The following is a 20645-nucleotide window of genomic DNA, read 5'->3' on the forward strand; positions in this document are numbered from 1 at the left end:
TTCTTCTAGGCAATGTTCTTCGTCTCTCCTTTGCCTTCTTCATGTTGCTTGCTTTCATATTTTTTTATTTTGATCATTATAATGTAGGCACCTCTGACAAATCTTCATTTGTAGACTCTGTCCCACTGTACCCAAAGGCTGTTTGTCTTCTCCAAGTTCTGGAAGCTAGGGTAATGCAAGTCTCTCCAGTCTTAAGGGTGCAATAGGGAGGAGGACTCATGGATGAGTTCCATGAAGGCTTGAGGATTTTAATTTTCTCTCCTGGGAGTTTATTTAAGCTATAGGCATCTCCCCTAAGGCTTTATAATGGTCCCTCCTACACCTGCTTCCCTGGTGGCTCAGACGGTGAAGAATCTGCCTGCAATGTAAAAGACCTGGGCTTAAAAGACCTGGGGTGGGGAAGACTGCCCCTCCTCGAGAATGGAATGGCTACCCACTCCAGTATTCTTGCCTAAGAAGTCCCATGGACAGAGGAGCTGGGGGGGGGGCTATAGTCTGTGGGTCGCAAAGAGTCAGACATGACTGAGCAACTATCAATTTCACTCCTTGTTCATAAAGGAGCCTAAGGAATGTTGAGTCCTATTGCCAATGAGATCTTTCTAGGGTAGTTAGGGACTTGTTTTTTAATACTCTACAGAGTATCTGCTCATGATCTGAGTGTAATGTTGCCAGATTTAACGATAATAATAATAATGATGCCAGGACACCCAGTTAAATTTGAATTTCATATAAACAAAAAGTAATTTTTAGGATAGGTATGTTCTAAATATTGCATAGAATAAAAATTACATTGTAATTTTATGAATATAATTAAAAATTATATTGCATAGATAAAGAACTATTATTGTTTATCTGAAATTCAAATTTAATTAGAGATTCTATATGTAAATTGGCAGCCCTGCCTTGGTCAGTCTTGCTCCAGATGGGGAACAAGAGTGTGGGAATTCTCAGAATTTTATTCACTTTCGTTCTTCTGGAAAGTTTATGAGTCATGGCAAGTCAAGTCATGTTCCTTGACCACCACTCTTTGGCCTTTTGGACATGAAGTCGTACCCCTTTCCTTGACTGGCTGCTGCTTATTTTTATTTTCGGGGCGAGGATGGGTGGGTGGCTGAGGGAGGTTGGTTTTAATTTTGCGATTCTTTCATTAAGTATTCCAGGAAGGTGAGTTGTGATTCAACTTCATATTCTCTCTAGAGCTCAGGAATTATATTCTTTACTAGAACCTTTAGAAAAAAACAAAGGTGAATCCAATCCATAATCCCCAACAGGTGTCCTGGGAAATCTGTTTTCTCTCTTTCCTAATTCTCTTGTACTCCACCGTCTCTGAAGCCCCTCACTAGCCAAAATGCCCTCAAAAGTATGTCTCTCTACCTCTAGACTTTGAAACTTTTTTTTTCATCTCCTCCCTTCTTTCTATCAACTCTTTCTCTTGGTGTGGAGGTGGAGTAGGGAGGGATTGAAGTAAGGATAAAGTGAAACCAGGTAGAAAATTAAGAGGGAGTGGGTTCTCTTTGGTGGGCTGGGGAAGAGAAATATCTTGAATATCTCCATGCTAATAATTGATATCTCATCTCAAGTTCAGTAGAGATCTTTACAGTTTAGCGGTCAGGGAGCTTAAGTTGATTTTTCCAAGGTCACATAGCTAGTCAGGGATACAGCTTGAACATACCTTTGGATTCCAAAGCCTGGGCAGTTTCTATCTCACAACGCTGCTTATCTCATATTTTAAGTGTACATCATAGTAAAGATATTTGTGTAACTTTCATTACCTGATGGCAGATATGGTGATCAACTCCCCAACATTTAGTCCACCTCTGTTTTAGTTTGCTAGGGCTGCCACAATGAAGTGTCACAAAGTGGGTGGCTTAAACAGAAGAATTCATTGTCTCATAGTTCTGGAGGCTAGAAGTCCAAGGTCAAGGTGCCTGCAGGGTTGGTTCCTACTCAGGGCTATGAAGAAGAATCTGTTCCCAGCCTCTCCTTGAGCTTCTAATGATTTGCTGATAATCTTTGGTGTTCCTTGGCTTCTGCTGCATCACTGCAATCTCTGCCTTCATCTTCACCTGCTGTTTTTCCTGTGTGCAGGTCTGTGTCCAGGTTTCCCCTTTTTATAAGGATAATGGGCATATTGGAGTAGGGGTTCACCCTACCCCAGTATAACCTCATCCTAATTAATTATGTCTGTAATGACCCTATTTCCAAATAAGGTCACATTTTGAAGTGCTGGGGGCTAAGAATTCAACATGTAAATTTGAGGGATGGGAAATGAGGACATAATTCAACCCATAACATCTTCCCCCAAATTGATAAGCCCTTGCTGAGTATGGACTGCAATATGAACTTGGCTCCTTTCTCACCTGTATTGTTCATGATGAGTAAGACACCACTTGTGGGAATAAACTGTCATCCAGGGAGTGATTTCCCAGGTGTCTCCCCATCCTCTCTGTCGGGCCCCAGGAAGCAGCGCCTTATCTCTGCAGTGAAAAATGAAATGCCTGCTCATCTAGGGGGCTGGGCTGCTCTGTGTTCCATTCTGTTCTGCACACTTCTTTATGTTGGCTTAGTCTCAGTGTAGGGGTATTATGGCTGCAGAGTCTTTGGACTGCAAGGAGATCAAGCCAGTCAATCTTAAAGAAAATTAACACTGAATATTCATTGGAATGACTATTGTTAACGCTGAAGCTCCACTACTTTGGCTACTTGATGGCTTCCAGGCTCACTGGAAAAGACCCTGATGCTGGGAAAGTTTGAAGGCAAAAGGAGAAAGAGTGGCAGAGGATGAGACGGTTAGCTAGCATCATAGACTGAATGGACATGAATTTGAGCAAATCCAGGAGATAGTGAAAGACAGAAGTGTCCAGTGTGCTATAGTCAATGGGGTCACAAAGAGTCAGACATGACTTAGTGACTGAACAGTAACAACAAGTCTAGATTTCATACCCAGACTTGTCAAACTGCAATAAAGTAGACTATTTTTGTGGCTCTTTCTTTAAGAACCAGGAAGCTTTTTCTACAAGGTCCTGGAAGGCTTCCCTCTGGGTCTCATTGACTGTTTCAAAACTGCATGCCCACTTGTAAACCTGTAACTAACAAGATGATGCAGTTCCCACTCAGCCAAGACATACAAAATGTGCAGTCCCCAGCCAAAAGTAGGCAGCTAAGTTAGATTGGTCTTTGTTGTTGTTGTTCTCACTGCTTTCAGCTTGATGGAACTCATAGGAAAACTAGAAATTCAAGAAGGTGGGTTGCTGCCAAGTATCATTGTTCATTAGAAGCTACTGATAGTCAACTGTTTCGGGGAAGAGAGCAGATCAGTGCCTCTAAACCCTCAGGGACTGAGTCTTGAGAAATGATTTTCCTCTGAGAAAGGACAGTGTCCCCACCCCACCCCCCACAACACTTTTCAGGGTGGGGGGTTGTGCAGGAGGGGAAACAGGAACCACTCAAAATTCACTATTTGTCTCCTCTAGACTCTAGACTGACTCTTCTTGAAGGTCCTCTTTCCATTCAGAGCTGGACCACAAGCCCAGGTCCAGGGCTCTACAGAATCTGTCTCTTCCCTTTGATGTTTATATACAACTACAACTCCTTCTTGGCTTCTGCCATTTCTTCATTCCTGGACTGGTGAAGGAGCTGAAATTGGAGCCCATAGCAATTATCCAGCCCAAGTCCTTCATTCTGGAGAAGATGCCCAGAGAAAGAAGTTGACTTGTCCAAAGTTTCACAGGATATTAGTGACCAAGGTATGCTGAAGAAAAACCCTACTGAGGGCTGGTGTTGGGTAAAAGCTGGCCAGGAGACACGTTTTAATCCAGCTCAGGTTTATGCTTATATTTCTTATTGAGCAGAGGCAGAGGGAAGGGTTAAGATATATGTCATTGAGGGGCAAGGCAAAGAAATACCACCGTGTAAGTGCAATTATGTGTCTGCCTTCTTCCACTCCCCGTATTTTTAAGAGTTACTCAGGTTTTGTGTGTTCATCCCTTTTTTTTTATTGTTGCATAGCATTGTATTATGTGGACATACAATAGCTTTTCATCCATTCACCAGCTGATGGACATTTGGATTGCATCCAGTTTTGGGCTACTGTGAATTAAGCTGCTATGAACATTCACATACAAATGGTGTAAGGACTTATGCTTTCATTTCTCTTGGGTAAATGTTTGAATAAATTTCTCTTGGGTAAATAGGAGTAGAATTTCTAGAAATTAAATTAAGTATATGTTTAACTCTATAGAGCCAAACTGTTTTCCAAAGTGGCCTTATGATTTTACATTCACGCCAACAGTATATGAAAGTTTCAGTTGCTCCATATGCTTGCCAAATCTTGACATTGTCTTTTTAATTTTAGTCATCTAGTGGGTGTGTAGTAGTATCGCACTATGTTTTTGACTAATGTTGAGCATCTTTTCATGTGTTCATTTGCCATCTGTATATATTCTTTAGTAAAGTATTTGCTCAAGCCTTTTGCCTATTTTTAATTGGGTTGCTTGTCTTATTATTGAGTTGTGAGAAAGCTTTCATGTATTTTAAATACAATCTATTGTTAGATATATGCTTTGCAAGCATTTTCTACCAGACTAGACCATGATATTTCATTTTCTTAATAGTGTCTTTTGAAGACACTGTCTTTAATGATGTTCAATTTAATCATTTTTTCTTTTACGATTCATGTTTTTTGTGTCCTATTAAGAAACTTTTGCTAACCCAAGGTAGCTAAGGTCTTAGTTTATATTTTCTTCTAGAAGTCTTTTAGTTGATTCTTACATTCAAGTCTATGATCCATTTTACGCTAATGTTTGTATATAGATTCACAAAAGTGTGACATAAGTGTCAAGAATTGTGTTTTTACATAAAGATTTCCAATTGTCAGTCCTTCTATTCTTTTTTTTTTTTTTTTTTTTTTTATAAATTTATTTATTTTACTTGGGGGCTAATTACTTTACAATATTGTAATAGTTTTTGCCATACATTGACAAGAATCAGCCATGGGTTTACATGTGTTCCCCTTCCCGAACCCCCCACCCACCTCCCTCCCCCTCCCATCCCTCTGGATCATCCCACTGCCCCGGCCCCGAGCCCTTGTCACATGCATCGAACATGGAATGGTGCTCTGTTTCACATATGACAATACACATGTCTCAATGCCATTCTCCCAGAACGTCCCACCCTCACCTTCTCCCTCAGAGTCCATAAAATTGTTCCATGCATCTGTGTCTCTCATTCTGTCCCGCATATAGGGTTATCGTTACCATCTTTCAGATTCCATATATATGCATTAGTATACTGTATTGTTGTTTTTCTTTCTGGCTTACTTCACTCTGTATAATGGGCTCCAGTTTCATCCATCTCAGTAGAACCGGTTCAAATGTATTTTTTTTAATGGCTGAGTAATATTCCATTGTGTATATGTACCACAGCTTCCTTATCCATTCATCTGCTGATGGACATCTAGGTTGCTTCCATGTCCTGGCTATTGTAAACAGTGCTGCGATGAACATTGGGGTACACGCGTCTCTTTCAATTCTGGTTTCCTCGGTGTATATGCCCAGCAGTGGGATTGCTGGGTCATATGGCAGTTCTATTCCCAGTTTTTTAAGGAATCTCCACACTCTTCTCCATAGTGGCTGTACTAGTTTGCATTCCCACCAACAGTGTAAGAGGGTTCCCTTTTCTCCACACCCTCTCCAGCATTTATTGCTTGTAGACTTTTGGATAGCAGCCATTCTGACTGGTGTGAAATGATACCTCATTGTGGTTTTGATTTGCATTTCTCTAATAATGAGTGATGTTGAGCATCTTTTCATGTGTTTGTTAGCCATCTGTATGTCTTCTTTGGAGAAATGTCTGTTTAGTTCTTTGGCCCATTTTTTGATTGGGTCATTTATTTTTCGGGAATTCAGCTGCAGAAGTTGCTTGTATATTTTGGAGATTAATTGTTTGTCTGTTGCTTCATTTGCTATTATTTTCTCCCATTCTGAAGGCTGTCTTTTCACCTTGTTTATAGTTTCCTTTGTTGTGCAAAAGCTTTTAATTTTAATTAGGTCCCATTTGTTTATTTTTGCTTTTATTTCCAATATTCTGGGAGGTGGGTCATGGAGGATCCTGCTGTGATTTATGTCGGAGAGTGTTTTGCCTATGTTTTCCTCTAGGAGTTTTATTGTTTCTGGTCTTACGTTTAGATCTTTAATCCATTTTGAGTTTATTTTTGTGTACGGTGTTAGGAAGTGTTCTAGTTTCATTCTTTTACAAGTGGTTGACCAGTTTTCCCAGCACCACTTGTTAAAGAGGTTGTCTTTTCTCCATTGTATATTCTTGCCTCCTTTGTCGAAGATAAGGTGTCCATATGTGCGTGGGTTTATCTCTGGGCTTTCTATTTTGTTCCATTGATCTATATTTCTATCTTTGTGCCAGTACCATACTGTCTTGATGACTGTGGCTTTGTAGTAGAGTCTGAAGTCAGGCAGGTTGATTCCTCCAGTTCCATTCTTCTTCCTCAAGATTGCTTTGGCTATTCGAGGTTTCTTATATTTCCATACAAATTGTGAGATGATTTGTTCTAGTTCTGTGAAAAATACCATTGGTAGCTTGATAGGGATTGCATTGAATCTGTAGATTGCTTTGGGTAGAATACTCATTTTCACTATATTAATTCTTCCAATCCATGAACACGGTATATTTCTCCATCTGTTTGTGTCCTCTTTGATTTCTTTCATCAGTGTTTTATAGTTTTCTATATATAAGTCTTTTGTTTCTTTAGGTAGATATATTCCTAAGTATTTTATTCTTTTTGATGCAATGGTGAATGGTATTGTTTCCTTAATTTCTCTTTCTGTTTTCTCATTATTGGAGTATAGGAATGCAAGGGATTTCTGTGTGTTAATTTTATATCCTGCAACTTTACTATATTCATTGATCAACTCTAGTAATTTTCTAGTAGAGTCTTTAGGGTTTTCTATGTAGAGGATCATGTCATCTGCAAACAGTGAGAGTTTTACTTCTTCTTTTCCTATCTGTATTCCTTTTATTTCTTTTTCAGCTCTGATTGCTGTGGCCAAAACTTCCAAAACTATGTTGAATAGTAGTGGTGAAAGTGGGCATCCTTGCCTTGTTCCTGACTTTAGGGGAAATGCTTTCAATTTTTCACCATTGAGGATAATGTTTGCTGTGGGTTTGTCATATATAGCTTTTATTATGTTGAGATATGTTCCTTCTATTCCTGCTTTCTGGAGGGTTTTAATCATAAATGGATGCTGAATTTTGTCAAAGGCTTTTTCTGCATCTATTGAGATAACCATATGGTTTTTTTCTTTCAATTTGTTAATGTGGTGTATTACATTGATTGATTTGCGGATGTTAAAAAAACCTTGCATTCCTGGGATAAAGCCCACTTGGTCATGATGTATGATCTTTTTAATATGATGTTGGATTCTGTTTGCTAGAATTTTATTAAGGATTTTTGCATCTATGTTCATCAGTGATATTGGCCTGTAGTTTTCCTTTTTTGTGACATCTTTGTCTAGTTTTGGAATTAGGGTGATGGTGGCCTCATAGAATGAGTTTGGAAGTTTACCATCTTCTGCAATTTTCTGGAAGAGTTTGAGCAGGATAGGTGTTAGCTCTTCTCTAAATTTTTGGTAGAATTCCGCTGTGAAGCCGTCTGGTCCTGGGCTTTTGTTTGCTGGAAGATTTCTGATTACACTTTCGATTTCCGTGCTTGTGATGGGTCTGTTAAGATCTTCTATTTCTTCCTGGTTCAGTTTTGGAAAGTTATACTTTTCTAAGAATTTGTCCATTTCTTCCAAGTTGTCCATTTTATTGGCATATAGCTGTTGGTAGTAGTCTCTTATGATCCTTTGTATTTCTGTGGAATCTGTTGTGATCTCTCCATTTTCATTTCTAATTTTGTTGATCTGATTCTTCTCCCTTTGTTTCTTGATGAGTCTGGCTAATGGCTTATCAATTTTGTTTATCTTCTCGAAAAACCAGCTTTTAGTTTTGTTGATTTTTGCTATGGTCTCTTTTGTTTCTTTTGCATTTATTTCTGCCCTAATTTTTAAGATTTCTTTCCTTCTACTGACCCTGGGGTTTTTCATTTCTTCCTTCTCTAGTTGCTTTAGGTGTAGAGTTAGTTGATTTATTTGATTTTTTTCTTGTTTCTTGAGGTACGCCTGTATTGCTATGAACCTTCCCCTTAGTATTGCTTTTACAGTGTCCCATAGGTTTTGGGTTGTTGTGTTTTCATTTTCATTCGTTTCTATGCATAATTTTATTTCTTTTTTGATTTCTTCTGTGATTTGTTGGTTATTCAGAAGCGTGTTGTTTAGCCTCCATATGTTGGAACTTTTAATAGTTTTTTTCCTGTAATTGAGGTCTAATCTTACTGCATTGTGGTCAGAGAAGATGGCTGGGATGATTTCAATTTTTTTGAATTTACCAAGGCTAGATTTATGGCCCAGGATGTGATCTATCCTGGAGAAAGTTCCATGTGCACTTGAGAAAAAGGTAAAATTGATTGTTTTGGGGTGGAAACTCCTGTAAATATCAATTAAATCTAATTTGTCTATTGTATCATTTAAAGTTTGTGTTTCCTTGTTAATTTTCTGTTTAGTTGATCTATCCATATGCGTGAGTGGAGTATTAAAGTCTCCCACTATTATTGTGTTATTGTTAATTTCCCCTTTCATACTTGTTAGTATTTGCCTTATATATTGTGGTGCTCCTATGTTGGGTGCATATATATTTATGATTGTTACGTCTTCTTCTTGAATTGATCCTTTGATCTTTATGTAGTGTCCTTCTTTGTCCCTTTTCACATCCTTTATTTTAAAGTCTATTTTATCTGAAATGAGTATTGCGACTCCTGCTTTCTTTTGGTCTCCGTTTGCATGGAATATGTTTTTCCATCCTTTCACTTTCAGCCTGTGTGTGTCCCTAGTTTTGAGGTGGGTCTCTTGTAGACAGCATATATAGGGGTCTTGTTTTTGTATCCATTCAGCAACCCTTTGCCTTTTGGTTGGGGCATTCAACCCATTTACATTTAAGGTAATTATTGATAAGTATGATCCCGTTGCCATTTACTTTGTTGTTTTGAGTTCGTGTTGAAACATCCTTTCTGTGTTTCCTGTTTAGAGAAGATCCTTTAGCATTTGCTGGAGAGCTGGTTTGGTGGTGCTGAATTCCCTCAGCTCTTGCTTGTCTGTAAAGCTTTTGAATTCTCCTTCATATCTGAATGAGATCCTTGCTGGGTACAGTAATCTGGGTTGTAGATTATTCTCTTTCATTACTTTAAGTATGTCCTGCCATTCCCTTCTAGCCTGAAGGGTTTCTATTGAAAGATCAGCTGTTATCCTTATGGGGATCCCCTTGTGTGTTATTTGTTGTTTTTCCCTTGCTGCTTTTAATATTTGTTCTTTGTGTTTGATCTTTGTTAATTTGATTAATATGTGTCTTGGGGTGTTTCGCCTTGGGTTTATCCTGTTTGGAACTCTCTGGGTTTCTTGGACTTCTGTGACTATTTCTTTCCTCAATTTAGGGAAATTCTCAACTATTATCTCCTCGAGTATTTTTTCATGGCCTTTCCTTTTATCTTCTTCTTCTGGGACTCCTATGATTCGAATGTTGGGGCGTTTCATATTGTCCCAGAGGTCCCGGAGGTTTTCCTCATTTCTTTTGATTCTTTTTTCTTTTTTCCTCTCTGCTTCGTTTATTTCCATCATTCTATCTTCTACCTCACTTATCCTATCTTCTGCCTCCGTTATTCTACTGTTGGTTCCCTCCAGAGTGTCTTTTATCTCCTTTATTTCATTATTCATTCTATATTGATTCCTTTTTATTTCTTCTAAGTCCTTGATAAACATTTCTTGCATCTTCTCAATCTTTGTCTCCAGGCTATTTATCTGTAACTCCATTTTGCTTTCAAGATTTTGGATCATTTTTATTATCCTTATTCTAAATTCTTTTTCGGATAGATTCCCTATCTCCTCCTCTTTTGTTTGGCTTTGTGGGCATTTCTCATTTTCCTTTACTTGCTGAGTATTTCTCTGCCTTTTCATCTTGTTTAGATTGCTGTGTTAGGCGTGGCCCTTCTGTATTCTGGTAGTATGAAGTTCCTCTTTGTTGTGGAGGTTCCTCACTGCGGTTGGGGTTGGACAGGTGGCTTGTCAAGGTTTCCTGGTTGGGGGAGCTTGTGTCGGTGTTCTGGTGGGTGGAGCTGGATTTCTGCTCTCTTGAGTGTAATGGAGTGACCAGTATTAATTTTTGAGATGTCTATGGATTTGGTGTGCCTCTGGGCAGCCTGTATATTGATGCTCAGGTCTATGTTCCTGCGTTGCTGGAGAATTTGCGTGGTATGTCTTGCTCTGGAACTTATTATCTCTTGGGTGGAGCTTGGTTTCAGTGAATTTATGGAGGCTATTGGATGGTCTCTTATTAATTAATGTTTCCCCTGGCTTTCAGTCTTATTCTTGCAGTAGCCTCAAGACTTCTCCTTCCATACAGCCTCAATAATAAAACTTTTAGGTTAATGGTGAAAAGATTCTCCACAGTGAGGGATACCCAGAAAGGTTCACTGAGTTACATGGAGAGATGAGGTGGGGGGGGTGGGTTGAAGTGACCAGGAGGGGAAGAGGGGAATTCAAATGTGGAGAGAGCAATCTAGCCAGTAAGCACTTCCCTCCGTGCTTTCCACAGTTTGGAACCCTCAGAGTGATTCACAGAGATACATAGAGAGGGGGGAGGAAGGTAACAGAGGTGAGCATGAGTAGAAAGGGAGGAATTAAGAGGGGAGAGAGAGATCTGGGCAGTATCCTGTTCCTGAAGTGTTCTCCGGTACCCAGAACACCCTCAGAGATTCACAGAATTGGGTTGAGAAGAGAAGGAGGAGGGTGGGAGATAGAGGTTCCCTGGGGGAGAAGAAAGAGCATCAATAGGGGGAGAGAGTGATCAGGCCAGTGATCACACTCCTGAGTAAAAATGGGTCCTAAAGATTGGGTTCTTAAATGTACAAAGTTGATATCAAATATGTAAAACACAGATTAAAAATCTAGAGTAGAGGTTAGACTCTTATAAAACTTACAATCTAAAAAAAAAAAAGAAAAAAAAAAAGAAAAAAGGGAACAGTGTAAAAAGAAAAAAAAAACAGTAAAACAGTAAAAAAAGAAACAGTAAAAAAATGTAGAACAGGAAAAAAACATTAAAAAAAAAAACACAAAAGGTATAAGATATATGTATGTAGTTTGCTTCAAAAATAGGGTTTTTTTTTTTTTGCAAGTTAATAGTGTGTTATGAAAATGAAAGTTAAAGGTGTAATAGAGGACTTGAAGAAAAAGGAAAGAAGAGAAAAAAAAAATTTTTTTAATTAAAAAAAAAATTAAAAAAAAAATTAAAAAAAAAAATAATAATAGTAAAAAATATATATATCCCGGACTTTCTCTGGAGCTGTTGTGAGCAGTGTGGGATCTGCTCAGTTTTAGATAGATCCTTATTCCTGCTTATACTTTTCAAGATCTGTAGGTCCTTTTTAATGCAGTCGGTATTAGCTACAGGGATCTTAATCTGTTGGCCTGTCCCTTCCAAAGCACTTCCCTCTGTTTATTTGACTTCTGTTTGGAGATCTCTTCAGTATCTAATTTCCGCCCTCTTTTGAAGATAATGCGCAGTTTTTGTGAAAGCCTGACGTCCTCAGCCAGCCTTCAGAAGTAGTTTTGTGAAGTTTGGTCAGCGTTCAGATGTTCTTTCGATAAATTTGTGGAGGAGAGAGTGGTCTCCCCGTCCTATTCCTCCGCCATCTTCTGCTCTCCCCAGTCCTTCTATTCTTGAGGCTCCTGATACTTAAAAAAAGAAGCTACACCAAAACAGAATCTTAAAATATTTTCACATATTTTAAACATTCACATTAAATGAGTTAGTACTCTTAACCTCAAATTATGAAAGGACGGTGATTATATGTATAATCTCATTTGCTCAAATGATCTCAAGGTCCCTGAAGACAAGCCCCACTTGCAAACCTGTTTCCTTCGGCCAACTTGTAGCTTCTCAACTTGAGGCTGTCCATACTAGCTGAAAAGTGAGATGCTACACTTTTACAGTTGTATAACAGCAACAATAATGATAATCTAAAGGTTTACCTTCCCAAAGTATTGACTGCTTGCCAGGAGTTGGGGGAAGATGCAAAGAGTCACCAGAGAAGTTTAGTCCTCCATGACACTTTGGTCTAGGAATTTCCAGGTAGAAGTGGAGAGAGTCATGCCTCCCAGCCTTCCCAGGACTGGCTGAGCCCTGGGAACCAGAAGTGGGAGGGTTCCATGGGGTTACTTGAATTCCTTGGTAAACAAAGGCTGTGAAATGTGGAGAGGCAAAAGCTCCACTGGCAGGGAACAGGACAGGCATCCAGCAGACCTGGCTTCTAAGCCCAATCACCACTAACAGCAGCCTGGTTTCTTGGACCTTCCTCCCAGTGTACAATATGGGTTATGCCCAGGTGATCTCTATGGTTACCAAATATGACCTTATGCATGCATGCATGCTAAATTGCTTCAGTCTTGTCTGACTCTTTGCAACACTATGGACCATAGCCTTCCAGGTTCCTCTGTCCGTGGGATTCTCCAGGCAAGAATACTAGACTGGGTTGCCATGTCCTCCTCCAGGGAGCTTCCTGACCCAGGGATCAAAATGACTTTATGGGAAGGCTCAAAAAGATGGAGCATGTGATAAGAAACACAATCAACTTAAAGGCAACCCCATCGACCAAAACTGAAACAAAATGAGAAATAACTAAAGTAAGGACTGTATTATAAAATAAATATACATGATTCCATATTAATACAAATTTTTATTGCAGAAGTAAATTAAATGAGAAGAAGGGACAACTCTTCTATAGGGAAGAATCCCAAAAAATAAATGTAGAAGAAATGAAAACTGTAAAAAAATCTTGTAAATTAATTTATACTTCAATTAAAAAAATTAATGTAAAAAATCATGATTAGGAAAACACCACAGCCACAGTTATTATAGGCAAAACCTACTGATGGATGCTCAAATTAATATGAGAAAGTTTGAGGATAAACAGAATATTGGCATAGTTTTGAAGTATTTCCCCCAAGATATTTATTAATTATAAAGGGAGAAATAACAATTTTACACTAGAGAAACCCAGAAGACACCCCCTCAACCAACTGCTCAACGTTAATTATCACCAGCAATAAGGCATATTGACATCATATACCTCCAGATATATATGCCGAGAAGGTCACATCACTCTGAGCTATTCCTGTCAAAAATCTATAACCTCAATCTAATAGTGAGAAACATCCAATAAACCCCAAATGACAGATAATCTACACTATAACTGACCAGTGTTCTTTAAAGTGGCAAAGTCACCAGACAAGGAAAGACCAAGAAATTTGTCACAGATTAGAAGAGATTAGGAGGCCTGGCGACTAAATGTAACGTGAACGCTACATTAGTGGAAGAAATTCAGATCAGGCCTATAGTTTAATTAATAGAAATTAATAGCACTAATAATCACATTCATAGTACCAATGTCAATTCCATGGTTTCGATCACTGGACTATGGCTAGATAAAGTGTTAGCATTTACTTTCAGGGAACTGAGAGATGGGGATTATCTTGGCAACTTTTCTGTTGCCAAAAATTTATTTCAAAATAAAAAGGGTTTTTAAAAACTACTGCTGCGTACTTGAGTGAAGTAGAAGTTCCCCTAGACATTGCAGTCTGAGGGACACAGATAGGAGTCCCCTGTCTTTCCCAATTTCCCCTCCAGCCTGTTAAGATGTCTGAGACCCCATCATTCAGGATGCACACCTTTCAACTAAGGTTTTGAATCCTATGATTCAAGATGCATGCCTTTCAACTAAGGTCCAAATAGTCATGCAGCAGATATTTGTTAAGCACTTTCTACCTTCAGGCACTTTCCAGGTACTAGGGATAAGTACTGAATATGACATGTGGGACTTCTGTTCCCTTGGAGCTTATAGTCAGCCATTAGCATCTTAGTGTGCATTAGTTGGTTTGCTCCATTTTCTACAGCAGTCACAAACCAGGCTACTAAGGATGGGGAGTATTTTACTGAGTAAAAGAGACAAGGCTCAGAGCAGGGAGCAGGTGCCATACGCAAAAGGTAGGTCTGCACAGGGGCTTCTAGAAGTTCTAGGATCTGCGTATGGCCCTGAGACAGACAAGATGGGGCACTGGGAGGCAGTTCACCCCATACCCTGCATGTTAAGGCCAGCTATGAGGCAGATTCCTGTGCAGCCTGAGTTGAACCTGAAATAATAGGAATAACAACATCTTGAGAGCACTACTATGCGGCATGTATGCTCTCATGACTTTAGTGGTGATGACTCATTCAATCTGCCTAACAACCCTGAGGTAAGGTACTATTATTATCCCATTTTATAGATAAAGAAACTGAGGCACTAGAAGTTTAGAAACTTGCCCAAGTTCACACAGCGGGTGTGTGGTGGATCTGGACAATGGACTGGGGCAGCTTAGCTCCTGAGTCTGTGCCCTTAACATTCATTCTCCAACGCTTCTCCTAGAGCCACGGGGAAACACAGGGAGGGAAGATGAAGAGTGCCACAGAGCCAGGACTAAGGCCTTTTCTGCATCTAAAGGAACAACAACAACAACAAAAACCCTGAATCTTGTTTTGTATGAGTGCCTACAATGTTTTAGACAAAGCTGCCCAGGGCTTTCCACATATTAGGCATGTAACATTCATACTTCTGAGGGCTATCATTCCTAATTTACAGATGAGGAAGCTGAGGCTTAGGGAGGTTAAGTATTTTTCCCAAGGTCACATGAGTCTAATATTAGGGCAATCCAGAATTAGCCAATTTGTGAAAAGTTTTAGACTTGGCGACTACCAGTCTCACCCATGGCCTGGTACTAAATAAGCCCTCTCTTTCGGTCTCACCCTCTCTTTCTCTCCTCCCCTATTCTTCTCTCTCTCTCTCCCTCCCTTTCCCACAGGAAAGTTAATTATTTAATGCCCACAGTATAGATCTTGAGTATGGCATTTTGCAGCGCTGAGCTTTAACAGCGCATGTTTAAATACATTTAATCCAATGAATATTTCAAGGTAATTAATCTCCACGGGGTGAGAGAATGCTCAGGTTTTCCAGCACACCATAATACATCTGAATCAGCTAAGGAAATGATCTGCTCACTCCACAGTAGGTTGAGAAAGATTCACTTAAAGACTTTAAGAGCTGACTCCCTGTGGTTAAAGAGCAAAGATGCTGCCACTGAGAAGTACTTAGGCACCGCCTAGTGGCTGAAAACTAAGATCATGGCATCTGGTCTCATCACTTCATGGGAAATAGATGGGGAAACAGTGGAAACAGTGTCAGACTTTATTTTTGGGGGCTCCAGAATCACTGCTGATGGTGACTGCAGCCATGAAATTAAAAGACGCTTACTCCTTGGAAGGAAGGTCATGGCCAACCTAGATAGCATATTTAAAAGCAGACACATTACTTTGCCAACAAAAGTCCGTCTAGTCAAAGCTATGGTTTTTCCAGTCGTCATGTATGGATGTGAGAGTTGGACAGTGAAGAAAGCTGAGTGCCGAAGAATTGATGCCTTTGAACTGTGGTGTTGGAGAAGACTCTTGAGAGTCCCTTGGACTGCAAGGAGATCCAATCAATCCATCCTAAAAGAGATCAATCCTGGGTGTTCATTGGAAGGTCTGATGTTGAAGCTGAAACTCCAATACTTTGGCCACCTCATGCGAAGAGTTGACTCATTGGAAAAGACCCTAATGCTGGGTAGGATTGGGGGCGGGAGGAGAAGGGGACGACAGAGGATGAGATGGTTGGATGGTATCACCAACTCGATGGACACGGGTTTGGGTGGACTCCAGGAGTTGGTGATGGACAGAGAGGCCTGGCATGCTGCAATTCATGGAGTCGCAAAGAGTCGGACACGACTGAGCGACTGAACTGAACTGAACTGAGTGGCTGAAAGTATTTATGCAAAGAGAGAATATGGCTAACAACTTTAGGTCCGGATACCAACTCTTTAGGGCTACCAGGTGGTGCTAATGGTAAAGAACCCGGCTGCCAATGCAGGAGACATAGGGGTGTGGGTTCAATCCCTGGATGGGGATGATCCCCTGGAGGAGGACATGGCTATCCACTCCAGTATTCTTGCCTGGAGAATCCCCATGGATAGAGGAGCCTTGTGGGCTACAGTCCTTGGGGTCCCAAAGAGTTGGACTTGACTGAAGGGACTGAGCTTGTTTGGGGATTTTTGGAGGGGTTGTCCTGGTGCTATCTGTTTTATGTTACCCCACTCCAGTACTCTTGCCTGGAAAATCCCATGGATGGAGGAGCCTGGTAGGCTACAGTTCATGGGGTCGCTAAGAGTCGGACACGACTGAGCGACTTCACTTTCACTTTTCCCTTTCATGCACTGGAGAAGGAAATGGCAACCCACTCCAGTATTCTTGCCTGGAGAATCCCAGGGTTGGAGGAGCCTGGTGGGCTGCCGTCTATGGGGTCGCACAGAGTCAGACACGACTGAAGCGACTTAGTATAGCATAGCATAGCATAAAATATATGATATATAATATTTTCTATTATTAATTAATATACGATTCAGTTCAGTCACTCAGTTGTGTCCAACTCCACACAACCCCATGGACTGCAGCACGCCAGGTTTCCATGTCCATCACCAACTCCCAGAGCTTTCTCAAACTCACATCCATCGAGTTGGTGATGCCATCCAAACAACATATGATTAATATTATAATTAGTTTTATAAGATAAAAATAGAATTTTATTATATACATATAATGTATCAAATATACATCACCATTTTTCATGCGGATGACAGTGGGATACAGATAAGAATGAGTGAGAATTATGGTCACACACCCATGTTTCCCTGCCTGAATCCTGTAACACTTCTGTGAGGTATTGAAACGACTGTGTTTGTTGAAGGCTGAGTTTGAGGCCATGGAATTCCATGCAGCTAATGGACCTTCAGTTCAGTTCAGTTCAGTCGCTCAGTCGTGTCCGACTCTTTGCGACCCCATGAATTGCAGCACGCCAGGCCTCTCTGTCCATCACCAACTCCCGGAGTCCACCCAGACCCATGTCCATCAAGTCGGTGATGCCATCCAACCATCTCATCCTCTGTCGTCCCCTTCTCCTCCCACCCCCAATCCTACCCAGCATCAGGGTCTTTTCCAATGAGTCAACCCTTCGCATGAGGTGGCCAAAGTATTGGAGTTTCAGCTTCAACATCAGACCTTCCAATGAACACCCAGGATTGATCTCTTTTAGGATGGATTGATTGGATCTCCTTGCAGTCCAAGGGACTCTCAAGAGTCTTCTCCAACACCACAGTTCAAAAGCATCAATTCTTCGGCGCTCAGCTTTCTTCACCATCCAACTCTCACATCCATACATGACCACTGGAAAAACTATAGCCTTGACTAGACGTACTTTTGTTGACAAAGTAATGTGTCTGCTTTTAAATATGCTATCTAGGTTGGCCATGACCTTCCTTCCAAGGAGTAAGCGTCTTTTAATTTCATGGCTGCAATCACCATCAGCAGTGATTTTGGAGCCCAAACCAAATCATGACATTAGTAGTCATAATGGCTGCCACAAGCTGAAGGCTTTGGTTGTGACCATGTGTGTATATAGGTATGTTGTATGCCATATATACATAAATGTATATGAAAGATTTAAAGCTTTTGTTAGTCCTGTGAGAATTAATATCATTATCCCATATTGCAGATAAGCAAACTGAGGTTCAAGGTCACACAGCCTGTCACAACCAGGCCTACTAATCTCCATATTACACTGCCTTTGTAACACATACTAGATTTCAGTCAGCTTGTGCTACCAGCATCCAATCAACTAATATGCATTGGTATCCATCCGCTTGATGCATGATATTGCGCTTGGTACTGTTGGGAGAACACATGTGCACATAGAGTATGATGTCCATCCTTGAGAATTAAATGATTTTATTGCATAATGTGACGCAAAAAGGCTTAAAAATTAAGTAGTAGCAATATACACACGCATATATTTTCAAGCAGACAAAACAACCTTAGAAGATAAGACATTAGAACAATGCTTTGGCTTGTTAAATTGCCTAATAGTATGACAAGAGGGCTTCCCTGGTAGCTCAGCTGGTAAAGAATCCGCCTGCCAGGCAAGAGACCCTGGTTCGATTGCTGGGTCAGGAAGATCCCCTGGAGAAGGGATAAGCTACCCACTCAGTATTCTTGGGCTTCCCTGGTGCTCAGACGGTAAAGAATCTACTTGCAATGGGGGAGAGCTGGGTTCGATCCCTGGGTTGGGAAAAAGCTCCTGGAGGAGGGCATGGCTACCCACTGCAGCATTCTTGCCTGGAGAATCCCCATGGACAGAGGAGCCTGGTGGGTTATACAGTCCACGGGGTTACAAAGAGTCGGACACGACTGAGTGACTAAGCACAGCACAGTATGAGAAGAATTTCCGTAGAAAAGTTCATGAAGGGATCTCTGAAAGCTGGGTAGGATTTAGGTGGGCTGTTGGGGGACAAGTAGCGCTTTCCCAGCCAGAAGCTACCCCAGAGGGTCACGAAACATGGTGAGGTAGCCACAAGACACTGGGATGGGGGCTCAGAGACCCAGAGACTCAGACCCTGACTTGCTGGGCACATTGAGACAAAGAATCCTTCCCTATCTATCCCTCAGTTGGCCCACTTGTACAGTTAGGGTGTTGGCCCCTCTAGGAACCTCGTTGGTCTGAAACTCTATCATTTCACAAGTCTGGAAGTTTGAGTCTCAGTCCAGAAAGAACTGCAGTGTGTTTGGGAGTTTTATTGGTGGTCGAGTGTCTGTATTCCTTCAGCTGCTCATCACCTGGAAGAAGCAGAGGCAAGTCGCCCCACCTACACTCATAAACGTGCCAAGGGTGCCCCCTCGTGGTCATTAGCAGCACACCCTTGAGGTGGTCTGGAAAACCAAAGACAGGCAGCATCATTACCTAGATGGTGGGTATGGCATTTCATAAAAAGATCATCCCAGCTTGGTGCATTGCAACCCATGTGTAAAAGAAGGAACACAACACAGTATAGAAGGGAACTCCACCTGACAGGACAGCCGGTGGTGCGTACTTTCCCATGAATGGTCTGCAGCTCCCAAAACACACGTGCTTACGTCTATCTCCAGACTTTGAATATGCTGCTCTTTCTGCTCAGAACAAACCACACACTCATACATTCACACACTACTAGGCATATATATATATATCTTTGTTCACAATATTTGCTGACATGTATTCTATATTACCAACAGGGATGAATTTCAACTCAGGAGCATAAGAAATGTAATCTTTAATTTGCTATAACTCAAAGTAGATTCTGACCTGAGCCCCTATTCTGCTAGGTGGAGCGCCAATTTGGAGGGCCCCTTCAACCCCCTGATTACATCTAGATGTGGGGGTAAAATGATGGGGATTTGTGTAATATCTTTGACATTTCCTGTTCGTGCTGACTGAGAAGTCTCCTAACCTCTACTTAGCCCGTGAGTTGCACAAGCCTCTTCAGATTTCTGTGGCTTTCCTCCCAGGGACACATTTAAAAGTTCAGGAGGGAAAGGACCTTGCTTCACCGGACCCAGCAATAGCAGTGAATTCTCCCCCCACCACCCGCCACCCCTTTCTTTCCCTAGGAATTCTTTCCAGATTTCAGAAGCTGAAAGCGTTCGATGGCTTCCCAGAACAAGGGCCCAGTCCAATCACAAGAAGATAGGCCTGCAATGAGAAGCATTCAACAACAACAAAAAAAAAAAACCTTGATCTTTGGTGATGTCAAGATCATGAACAACAAAGAAAATCTGAGGAACAGTTAGAACTAGTCAGAGAATAGGGGAAATAACAACCAGATACAACATGGGATTCTGAGCATTGACGAAAAACTGAATGGGGTCTTCAATTTGGTTAACAGAATTGTAGCAGTGTTAATTTCCTGGTTCTGATAACAACAGATGTTTATACAAAATGTTAATAATTGGGAGTGTATAGGTGAAGGATATATGGAAACCATGCTATTTTACAATTTCTCTGTGAATCCAGAGGAAATTCAAAATAAAAAGTTAAATAAAAATCTACTTGCTTAAACTTCTAGGACAGTAGTTCTCAATTAAAGTAAGTTGCTTTATAAAGAATAAAAGAGAACTTTACTTGCACAAAGTACTGATACTTTTAATTAAGCTTTTTATTTTGAGGTAATTGTAAATTCATACGCAGTTGTAAGAAAGAATACAGAGATCTCATGTAACTTGCTCATTTTCCCCAATGGTAACATCTTGTAAAACTACAGTACAAGATCACAACTGGGATATTGGTATTGATACAGTTGAGATATAGAACTTGACCATCACCACAATGATTCCTGCTGCTGCCCTTTTTAGCCACACCTCCTTTTATCGCCCCCACAGTCCCCTTGCTCCTGGCAACTACTCATCTTTCTCCATGTCCACAAACTTGTCATTTCATCCATACCTACTGTAAATAATATAGTATATAACCATTTAGAATTGGCTTTTGAACTCAGCATTGTGTGCCTGTGCTCAGTCATGTCCAGCTCTTTGCAACCCCACGGACTGTAGCCCGC

The 20645-nt window shown here is 40.7% G+C and overlaps 1 long non-coding RNA gene across 1 annotated transcript in view; it reads right to left on the reverse strand.

Annotated features, from left to right (window-relative positions):
• The window catches only part of LOC145539833 (uncharacterized), a 386573-nt gene extending 376074 nt beyond the window's left edge, over positions 1–10499 (reverse strand). Inside the window, exon 1 of the long non-coding RNA XR_014077986.1 lies at positions 9510–10499. This is a non-coding gene — a long non-coding RNA (uncharacterized LOC145539833). The remainder of the gene's footprint in view (positions 1–9509) is intronic.
• Positions 10500–20645: the final 10146 nt, after the last annotated feature.

Source organism: Giraffa tippelskirchi, chromosome 2 (genome assembly GCF_054371585.1).
Source record: "Giraffa tippelskirchi isolate mGirTip1 chromosome 2, T2T-mGirTip1v1.2.pri, whole genome shotgun sequence".
NCBI lineage: Eukaryota > Metazoa > Chordata > Mammalia > Artiodactyla > Giraffidae > Giraffa > Giraffa tippelskirchi.